General features: G+C 43.6%; 1 protein-coding gene across 2 annotated transcripts in view; it reads right to left on the reverse strand.

Annotated features, from left to right (window-relative positions):
• Positions 1-9054, reverse strand: part of LOC123516413 (zinc finger protein 704-like) — a 165681-nt gene that overhangs the window by 155744 nt on the left and 883 nt on the right. The window lies entirely within an intron of this gene.

Below are 9054 nucleotides of genomic sequence, written 5' to 3' on the forward strand. Positions count from 1 at the left end.
GAAGAACTCTTGAACAAGGGCTTGAGACGGGTGAGGAAGTTAAGTGCTGGGTTAGGACATGTAAGTGCTGGTATATACTAAGAAAATGGCTTTTACTGGACAAAACCACCACCAATATACCCTCACTACTACTACGCACTATTAACATTGTTTCTTTCATAGCTATCGTTATACCTTTAGAGCACCACGACTATCGGTGCCTCACCCAACCAGAGGAAAAAAAAGGGGAGGTGGGATTTCCAAGCCCCCCTCTCTCCCTACATCATCTCCACGTCCTAAAAACACTTTTTTCCTCTTAACTACGCATCTCTCTCTCTCTCTCTCTCTCTCTCTCTCTCTCTCTGAAAAAAATACTTACTCTACGAACATAATATGCATAATATTTCACAGCAACTGGAAATTTGAATGTAAGCAGTATTGGTAACGGTGTTCCCCTTCCAAGGAGGCACGTGGCTGGCGGGCGGGAGCGAGTGAGGGACAAAGCCCTCTTGACGCCACGAGAGGTCAATGAACTCGGGATACGCCGCTGAAGGTAATGTGGGAGGGGAACGAAGGGGAATAGTCGTATCCAAAAAAGATTTGGAGGAGGGACGGCAGAGAGCGGAAAGAGGCAGCCGTGGCAGGCACGAGGGAGAGGGTGAAGGACTATGAAAGGACGCAACAGACATGTAGGGAGGGATTGTGGCTGAGCTACTATGAAAGATGGAGCTTGGCTGCTAATTGAAGGCAAAGCCTCACTTGATGCAAACGCTGAAAGAATGGCGTACAAATACGAAAAGCTGTTAAAGTGCTAAAACAAGATAATTTAATACGTATGTAAACAAAGAGAGGGACTGCGAGAATAAGGAGGCTGCCTTTACTCGCCGCCTGTCATTGTGCCAACACTTACTGAACAATTATTACTCAAACTCATTTCGTGTGTGTGTGTGTGTGTGTGTGTGTGTGTGTGTGTTCACCACGGTCGTCTGCTGGTGTGTGTGTGTGTAATTCACCACGGTCGTCTCCTGGTCACCCAGCCAACGTTTCCCCTACGGAAAGAGCTCCAAACTCATACTGACAGATTTTCGGGTAGGACTGAGACCACATTACACACCACACCACCGGGAGAGCGAGGCCACAACCCCTCGAGTTACATACTACCGTATCTACTTGTTAGGTGAACAGTGTGTGTGTGTGTGTGTGTGTGTTTACCTAGTTGCGTGATACAGGAAAAGAGCCACACAATGTTCGTGTTGAACTGCCTCCTGATACTTTTCTATCAAAATTCTGTTTAAATTTATGTATAGTCTTTCCACACACCATTTCATCATCAAGTTTGTTCCACGTTGGTATATATCTGTGAGGAAAGCTGTATTTCTTTATGTCTTCTGCAATCGCACACTTTCAGTTTTCTTCTATGTTCTCTAGTGCTCCTCATATCGTTTCACTTGATCATCTCTGTCCAGCTTCTCTATCCCTTCCAATATCCTTTATAGTGCTATCTTATCGCTTCTCTCCCTCCTTTCCTCCAGTGTAGTTAGTCCTAGTTTTTCAAACCTCTCTTCATGTAGAGAAATTTGTTGCAGCTTTCTGGATTCTTTCCAGTTTCCTGATCTTTTTTTTTTTATAGATTTGGTGACCACATGTGTGTGTGTGTGTGTGTGTGTGTGTGTGTGTGTGTGTGTGTGTGTGTGTGTGTGTGTGTGTGTGTGTGTGTGACCAACGTTGAGGGCTTGAGGTTGAGGCCATCAAACAAGTGGGTGGGGGAAGGGAGGGATTCCTGTATTCTCAATTCTTTAGTCATCTCGGAAAACAAGAGAGAATTCTGCATTGGTAACAACTCTGACCACACCCAACATTTTTCGTAGAACCGACATTTTTTTTATTTATTTTTATTTTTTTGCTGCAGCCGCAATTCGAGAATCAATGCTCTCAATTATGTCCTTTTGCCCTTGGCACCTGACTACGTAACTTCAGCGACTGGAATTGACAGGAAGGGTGTCATGAATGAACGGGCCAAAGTAAGCAAGGAAGGAAAATCTAAAGTTGGCATTAAAACCAAAGAAAGGGGTATCATGATATTAATCAACTTTCACACACACACACACACACACACACACACACACACACACACACACACACAAGCAATTTAAGTAACACATAACCCAAACAAGTAATAGGAGCCATAATTATTATTAGAGGCTTAGGAGAGAGAGAGAGAGAGAGAAAGCAGTAGCGGAAAGCATGTTAGGCTGTCCTTTAGGTGAGATCGATGTCGTTTACTAGGGAACAGAAGTAGGGAGATGGGGGAACTCACCACCACCTTCACCACCTTTTTCTACCACCGCCACCACCAACAACAATAACAACAATAAACGAAAGGCTTACAGTCAGCTACAAACACTAGTGAATGTGTTATAGGTGAGAGAAAGGTTGGGTAGGGTTTTGTGTCGGAGGAGGGGAGGGGGGGGGGAGGAGTGCGTGTGTGGAGATTGGGGTCTGCACATGGCAACAGGCAGGAAGCGTCTAGGCTCCGAGCCGCCTCGTCGCCAAGGAAAGGGACGGGGGCCTGGCTTGCTTTTGGAGGGAGAGAGAGAGAGAGAGAGAGAGAGAGAGAGAGATATGGGGGTGGATGGAGGGATGACGAGGAAGCTTAAGAAAGGCGGAAGAAGGAAAGGGAGACGATACAAAGAGGAAAATAGGGAAGTGATAGGGGAGGGTAATATCATCTCAGAGGGAGAAAGATGCGCCGAGGAGAGAGGTTGGCCTAGCATTGGAATTACACACACACACACACACACACACACACACACACACACACACACACACACACGTAGTATAGTGGTTAGCACGCTCGACTCACAATCGAGAGGGCCGGGTTCGAGTCCCGGAAAGCGGTGAGGCAAATGGGCAAGCCTCTTAATGTGTGGCCCCTGTTCACCTAGCAGTAAATAGGTACGGGATGTAACTCGAGGGGTTGTGGCCTCACTTTCCCGGTGTGTGGAGTGTGTTGTGGTCTCAGTCCTACCCGAAGATCGGTCTATGAGCTCTGCGCTCGCTCCATAACGGGGAAGACTGGCTGGGTGACCAGCAGACGCCCGAGGTGAATTACACACACACACACACACACACACACACACACACACACACACACTGCGCAGTGTAGTGGTTAGCACACTCGGGTCACAACCAAGAGGCCCCAGGTTCGAGTCCCGGAAGAGAAGAGGCAAATGTGCAAGCCTCTTAATGTTTAGCCTCTGTTCACCTACCAGCAAGTAGGTAGGAACGGGATGTAATTCGAGGGGTTGTGGCCTCGCTCTCCCGGTGTGTATGGTGTGTGATGTGGTCTCAGTCCTACCCGAAGATCGGTCAGTATGAATTCTGAGCTCCTTTCGTATGGGAAAGGCTTGCTGGGTGACCAGCATGCCACCGTAGTGGTGAATAACACACACACACACACACACACACACACACACACACACACACCGCTTAGTGTAGTGGTTAGCACGCTTGGCTCACAACCGAAAAGGCCCGAGTTCGAATCCCGGGCGCGGCGAGGCAAATGGACAAGCCTCTTAATGTGTAGCCCCTTTTCACCTAGTAGCAAATTGGTACGGTATGTAACTCGAGGGTTTGCGGCCTCGTTTTCCCGGTGTGTGGAGTATGTTGTGGTCTCAGTCCTACCCGAAGGTCGGTCAACATGAGCTCTGAGCTCTTTTCGTAGAGGAAAGACTGGCTGGGTGACCAGCAGACGACCGTGGTGAACAGTTTTCCACACAGAACTGTCGAAGCTTGGAATGCATCTGATAGAGAAGTGACCGAAGCAACAGAAATACATAACTTTAAAATGAGGTTGGATAATTTTTGGGGTAACAGAGACTGGACAGCATGTGCATTGCTCCCCTCCCGGATGCTACAACTAGGTAAATACAGCTAAGTAAAGCGCGAGCGCGCGCGCACACACACACGCGCGCGCTCACACACACACACACACACACACACACACACACACACACACACACACACACACACACACGGAATAGACCAAGTGGATAATGAGAAACTGATTCTGAGAGAAGAATGACATTCGAAGCACAAGATCGCATAGTAAAAAGCTGAGGAAGGGAAGATGTCTGAGAGATGTTAAAAAATAGGTAGAGTTTCCCGCAAAGATGTGTTGAGACTTGGAACAGTTTGAGTGAGGAAGTGGTGTCAGCAACGAGTGTGCATACTTTTAAAGAGAAATTGGATAAGCGTAGATATGGAGACGGGACCACACGAGCGTAAAGCCCAGGCCCTGTAAAACTACAACTAGGTAAATACACACACACATCTGGAACATCTAAATAATAATTTCAGTAGAAATTCCACTTAAGCTAACCTTCAAGTTCAAACATACTGTACATACTAAAGCACGCTACACAAACAAATCTTTAAGGGTACTTCACACCACAAACAGCAAAAATATCCGAGTACTGAAACTCACCTTTCTTACACCACAAAACGTATCAACTAATAAGTGGCAAAAACGGAGCCGCTCTATTTTTTTTTTTTTTTATACCATGTGGGCTTTTCAGGGGAATTTAAGGGCTAAAGGGGATACTTTTTTGGGGAACCGTTGCCCCGAGTGAGGAAGCCCAATCTACACTCGGGCCGTGGACAGGATTCGAACCCGTGCGCTTGGAGCCCCATCGGACCACAAAGCACGCATGTTTCCACTGTACCACTCACATCTCTCCGTAATCCACTCATTGAACTTAAGACAAGGAAAGTTATTGAACCTTTGTGGTATTTTCAGGAACTTTTTTTCTTCAACTACAGTATCAGTCGTCACGCAACAGGAAGGTAATACCAATAAAAGTTGCTGCCAGAGGTACAGTGCATCAAACATGTAACATTAATGCACATAACATGAACACATTACATAATGGTGTGTGTGTGTGTGTGTGTGTGTGTGTGTGTGTGTGTGTGTGTGTGTGTGTGTGTGTGTTTGCTGCTGTTGTTGTTGTTACGAAACTCCAACACTGAGTACCATAGTAGGAATAAAACAACTTATCTCATTACTAGACACATGACCACGCATTATTTTTTTTAAGTCTTCGTATCATTAAATTATGATCTTTCAACGATGAAGACAAGGGACTTCAATTATGATGTAATGGGCAGTGTCACTTTGGCCCTCATGGAGCAATAATTGTACCACAACTACCACCACCACCAACAAACACAAGTACGCCCAGAAGTTAACCTTTATAGTGCAATCCCTGTTTGTAATTAACAATCAATGACTTCTTTAGCCCGACCGGTGTGTGCATGAGGATCAGCGATGGTATTGATGGCCTTTTCTTAAATCATATTTTTATTTATTTACTTTCATGGGATAAAAGTAAAAAGCTGTGACATTTTCACCTGTCCAACTCAGTTCTTTTAGCATCAAAATGCTTAATATTACTCGTTTAGCATTGAACTTGGTCCATGGTGATCATTATGAGAGAGAGAGAGAGAGAGAGAGAGAGAGAGAGAGAGAGAGAGAGAGAGAGAGAGAGAACCATGTATGTGGCGTTGCTCAGTGTGAATAGTTGAGGATAATACCCAAGAATGATTTAAACACGCTTCTATAATAATCAACATGGATAAACTTCAAACATTTTTAGATCCTTGCTTTCTGGATAAAAACAAACACATCTAGTAAAATAAGAGTCCCACGGCAGTTACGAACTTAAACCGAAGCTTCTTGTTACTCCCGATTGATGGTAGTGGCGGTGATGAACAAACAACTAGATATTGAGGCAAAACTCGTGAACGATAGTATCGATTCTATTTATATTTTGTCAACATGAAGGGTTCAAACATTTCAGCAAAATCAATGCAACAAAATTCATAAAGTGCTCTTCGGAAATGCAAGCACGTATTAAGAAAGCTCTAACGGTTAGGCCTGCAGCTGTAATGGAAATTAAACCTACATAAAATATGAAAATAGAAATGAGTGGACATCATGATCGGTTCAGTTTCAGTACTGTGTCATGGTAGTACACAAACGATTATAATACAGGGTTAGGATGAAAGGCAAGGGCAAAACTTGGAAAGAACGTGGATGTAAAAGAAAAATTGGTTCCACAGGTTAGAGACCACCGCATATTGCATGCTCGGAGTCACTAGCCAGGATAGTTCAATGACAGTATTCTACTGTGAAGCATAAAAATGCTACCTCCCGCAAGACATACGTTAAAGCTATGAAATGGTTGAAATTGTTACTCTTTCAAACTTCAGTACGGTAATTACGAAAAAGAAGAAGAAAAAAAAAACATTATTTCAGCTTATGTTTTCAACACATACAAAAGTGCTCTAACTTTTCTGCTTTGCTACATATAAAAGTATATGTTGCGGTAACTTACCATGCATTGGTCGCCCCACCATACTTACATCAGTGTTACTTATGAACGGAAAGAAGTGAGGTGGTGGTGGTTGTAGTGGTATGTACTGTTGGTTACTTGTGGTGGCAACTCTGGTCATGTGATCTTAGTAACATGACTTACATTTGCCAACGTAATATATTATCATGCTAGCGTAGTATACACAGTGCAATCAATAATGACACGCTACCACCTCGCCCCCCCTCCCTCTCTATCTCTCTCCATAAAGTCGAGATGGCAACATATACATGGTAAAACAAGAAGGGTAAACATAGGAAAGTGGATAAGGCAGGCGAAGTTTCTGTGGTAAGGCCGACAACGAAAAGAAAAATCAGGATAGGCTTTTAATCCACAGTTGATTCAAATAGATGATGATGGCATGTGCAGCAATTGAACGATTATAAATTGATGAGATGTCCTAACAACACTATTGAAGCAGCTCTTGTCAATCCCAATATTACAATTTCTTTATATAATTGCCTTTTATTAAAAGTATACGGGCACATCATTTTTTGTCAATAAACGACTGAAATTGTAAGTCGGCAGTTTCCGACTGAATATCGGTGTCTAACGACTGGAGAAACCAAAACAAGACCAACAAATTGATCATGTTTAGTCGATTTGCGACTTTGTTTACATTGTGACGTCACGGAGAAAGGTTTGAAAAGGTGGTGTTCAGATATAGTGAAGATATTGGAGTTGGTGAGGGGAAAAGAGCACATCTGGGACCCTAATAATGAATTGTAGAGGAAAAAAAAAGGCAAATCGACGTTCGATGAGATAGTTGCCACTCTCCAAGAAGTGTCCCTCTATGCAGGGTGTTGTTGGAGATGAGGAATGAATACTTGTCAGGATTTAATTTGATCGTCACAGGAGGAAGACATTTTGTCGGAGAGCTGTTTGTTTACATTCACTTCCCGCCAACTAACCGGTACTTCACAGTCGCTATGTGTGAACGTGTTCCGACTTGAAGGGCTCAGTCGATACTTCAAGCGACTTGCAATTTCAGTCGCATATTGGCACGCCTGAACCTACCTTAAACCATTTCCACATTTTCTTGCTAACGGGATAAAACATATGGTAGACTGAATACAATTATGCACACCAACCTCAAATAACTTTTTTTTTTTTTCCTTATTAGTAACTTTCGCAATAATAGCTTTCAATATAGGAACAGCTCGATCTTGTTTCCTTTGCTAGCATGTTTTTCAAGTTTAAGGAGATTAAATTTCCCCACACCACTCGCTTAAGGCAGGTTCACACGTGCCAATTTGCGACTGAAATTTTACGTACGTAGAGTTTCCTACTCATCTCTTCTAGTCGGAAAGTGTTGACTAGTTGGCGCCCTGGCGAGAAGTGAATGTAAACAAACAGCTACCAGCCAATTCCTCCAGTGACGATGCTGAAGCGGTGGTTGCACATCTTTTGGCGTACCGGAAGAGTCAACAAAAAAGAACATGCCTGTGGATACGTCCCTGGCTAAGTTGAAGGAAAGAAAGGAGTGTCTACTACTCTCTAAATCAGCCTACATTCCTCAGTAGAAAACTGTTAATCTTAAGAAGACTATGCACAACTGCGATCAAATTAAATCCTGACAAGTCTTCAATCCTCACCAACAACACAAGGAAACTTGTGGAGTGGCAGCTGTTTCGTCGACGATTTGTGCAAGCTTTTTTACTGTATAATTAATTTCTGGAGTCCCAGATGTGTTCTTTTCCCTCACCAACCCTAATCTTCTTCTCTATATCTGGAGACCACATTTTCAAAGCTTACTCCGTGACGTCACGACGCAAATAAAGTCGCAAATCGACTAACAAGATCAACATGTTCTTATTTTGCGACTGCTTTCTCCAGTCGCTAAGCACCGATTTTGAGTTGGAAACTCTACGTACGTAAAATTTCAGTCGGACATTGGCACGTGTGAACCCACCTTTTGGTGACTGCAGCGAGAGTCACATTCTCTCTCTCTCTCTCTCTCTCTCTCTCTCTCTCTCTCTCTCTCTTCATATTCAAACAATCATTTTAAATACGTCCGCGTTCCCCCCCCCATCCCCTCCCACCAACCATCAATTAATATTCCGAATTCTTCTGAAATACCTATCCTGAACGGGAGACTGCCCCCACCCCCTCGACCCATCGTTAAGACATTAACTTAACCAAACACAAATCTAACCTAATGAAACGCCTCAAAATTACACCGCTCGACTTAAGAAATCTCGATTTTTTGCCAAACTCCCGAGTGTTGTTAGACATACTACATGGGTGCCACGCAATTTTTCTACTTTTAAGCAAGGTCACCGACCCTTCAACATGATATATGAGTTTCCTGCTTGTATCTGATACGGCTGTATTATAAAGATTTACACCAATATCACTATCAAGGTCCGCACAACACGAGTAGTCACAGAAAAAAAGTGGATCAACATTAAAAGAAACATGTCAGTTTAACCTACACTCGCACTTCTACGTCAGTGTTTGAGGTAAATAACCCGGTAAGTTTTGTTCCCTTTGTCCTGTCTACAACACACACACACAGAGAGAGAGAGAGAGAGAGAGAGAGAGAGAGAGAGAGAGAGAGAGAGAGAGAGAGAGAGAGAGAGACTGTCATTGTTTAATTATCTATTTATTACCTACTAGATATATACCTACTCAATTTTTTATT

This window comes from Portunus trituberculatus, chromosome 41 (assembly GCF_017591435.1).
Source record: "Portunus trituberculatus isolate SZX2019 chromosome 41, ASM1759143v1, whole genome shotgun sequence".
Lineage (NCBI taxonomy): Eukaryota > Metazoa > Arthropoda > Malacostraca > Decapoda > Portunidae > Portunus > Portunus trituberculatus.